General features: G+C 33.7%; 1 pseudogene; it reads right to left on the bottom strand.

The window, feature by feature from the left end:
* Positions 1-1,057: 1,057 nt before the first annotated feature.
* LOC110644324 (methylsterol monooxygenase 2-2-like) lies at positions 1,058-1,763 on the bottom strand (annotated as a pseudogene).
* Between the last annotated feature and the right edge of the window lie 323 nt (positions 1,764-2,086).

The following is a 2,086-nucleotide window of genomic DNA, read 5'->3' as shown; positions in this document are numbered from 1 at the left end:
GATTTAATTGTTTTTGATCTGTTGAATGATTTGCTAAAAAGGCCTATTAGTTAATTGTTTGATTTGATCAATTGCTAGTTCATCTTCATAATCCGTAATTGTTGTGTAAGATTGAACATGAGTAGCAATTAGATTTTATTGATTATGATCTAAGTTTTCGATAATAATCTAAGGAAATAATAGGTGGATTAAATGATTTATGCTTTATAAATTATTATTCAGCTTAACTACTTCCTTTTCTTAAAGAAGTTATTAATTTGATGAGGATTGCTTAATACCAACTCAGTTAATAATTAGAGTCAATAAGAGTGCTGGGCTTGAATTTATGAGTAGAGGGAAGTCAGGGGTTTACCTCACTGTTTGGTAAATCTACGTTAAGTATTCAATAAGATATAATTGTATTTCTTTTGTCTATGATCAAATCAATGCATTGGAATGCGAATTACCTTGGACTAAAGTTTGTTTAATTGGAGAGTTTCTTATTTTCAGATCTTAATTTTGGATTTTCGATTTCTTCTTTGGATTGTGAATTAATACCCCCCAACCTTTATTTCTTTTTCCATTACACAAGTGCACGAAATTTAATAATTCAATCTCTAGGGTTCGACCTGGATTTACCACTTGCTGCAGAAAATATTTTATAGCTGGTAATTTCAGTTAATTTAATTTTTAGTGGAATCGACACCCATCACATTGTCCTAGTTGGAGTTGATCCAAGCTTCGAGGAAAAAGCAAGGATGGATCTTGATATCTATCAACGGTAGAAGTGAGATACAATTGTGAGCATCTTTATCATTTTTTTAGTTGGTATTTTCCTTTTGAAGACAACAACTTTATTCATGCATGGACCACTATAGGACACTGAATGTCCAAAGAAATCTTTCCACTAATCCACAATACCTCACGCTGTAACATGAACATCAATTAAACACAAAAGCCGGATTGCACATAAGAAAAGGCAGGGACAAAACGACTTTTCAAAGGTGCTTCTATGTCAATAACGCATTTTTTCTGATGTCAAGCTAATATATAAACAAAATCTTCTCTAACATTGAATTTACTTGCCTCTACAATCCACTCCAATACTCTTTAGCACCTTCAACTTTCTATAACCTTTATCGGTGCCAAATATCTAGTCCATATGGACAAAAGTAGGTTAGTAGTTTCCATATTTAGTACAATAATCATGGAAATAAATTGGTATGAGTTCGAAAGGTTCCATGGGAATGGTAACCTCAGTGTGCTTCAACTGACTCCAAAACTCTTAGCACCATACATAACCACAAAGTCATCAAAAGGGGACCAATGATGGTAGGACCAATAATATTAGCAAATCCAAGGAACAGTATCTCAGCAGGGTGAGCATATTGATATTCAGATGTCAATCCAAATGGGGCGGCATATTCATGGTGGACACTGTGCACATTCTTGTACAATCACTTTGTATGTAGAATCTGATAACCTCCAGTAGAATGCAAAATCTTCAGGATGAAGTAGAATATTATTTATGTTAGAACTACTTTCCTGAAAATACCACGGCAATGGAAGACTACTTCGTATGCCCATGTTTTTGAATACAGGGGAAGATAGTAGATTAACCAGTAGATTGACACCGAAATGATACAAAGTAGTCGAGTAATGCAATTCTCCTGAGCTGTTGGACTGTTGTTTTTGGTCTGAATCTTGTAGCTGTTACTTTGATATATGATATGTGCTGGCAAGTTCGATGATGGATAAAACATTTGTGCATCCCACATATCCATTTAATGTTCAAATGGTGTAAGCTTTTCTATTTATAAAAGAGAGACAAAGTGTGATAATTTCTTTATAATAAAAAAGAAACAGGGAGTCAATGCTTCCTTACAATCCTCTTATCTTTGGCTATGTTTTTTCCTACCATAACAGAGTAATTTCTTGTGATATTCTCTGCCATGCTGATGATAACCACCATGACCATGTAGAGTTCTTATGCTGGCCATCTTGTACCAACACAACTTTAGATTAATTCATGAAGAAAAGATAGAAAAATAATAAAGAAAAAAAAGAAGTTTGTTAATGTAGATGTTGTTGAAAGGTTGAGGAGGAT

This window comes from Hevea brasiliensis, chromosome 18 (genome assembly GCF_030052815.1).
Source record: "Hevea brasiliensis isolate MT/VB/25A 57/8 chromosome 18, ASM3005281v1, whole genome shotgun sequence".
NCBI lineage: Eukaryota > Viridiplantae > Streptophyta > Magnoliopsida > Malpighiales > Euphorbiaceae > Hevea > Hevea brasiliensis.
Note: the sequence above shows the minus strand (reverse complement) of the source record. Positions and strands in the feature narration are given on the sequence as shown.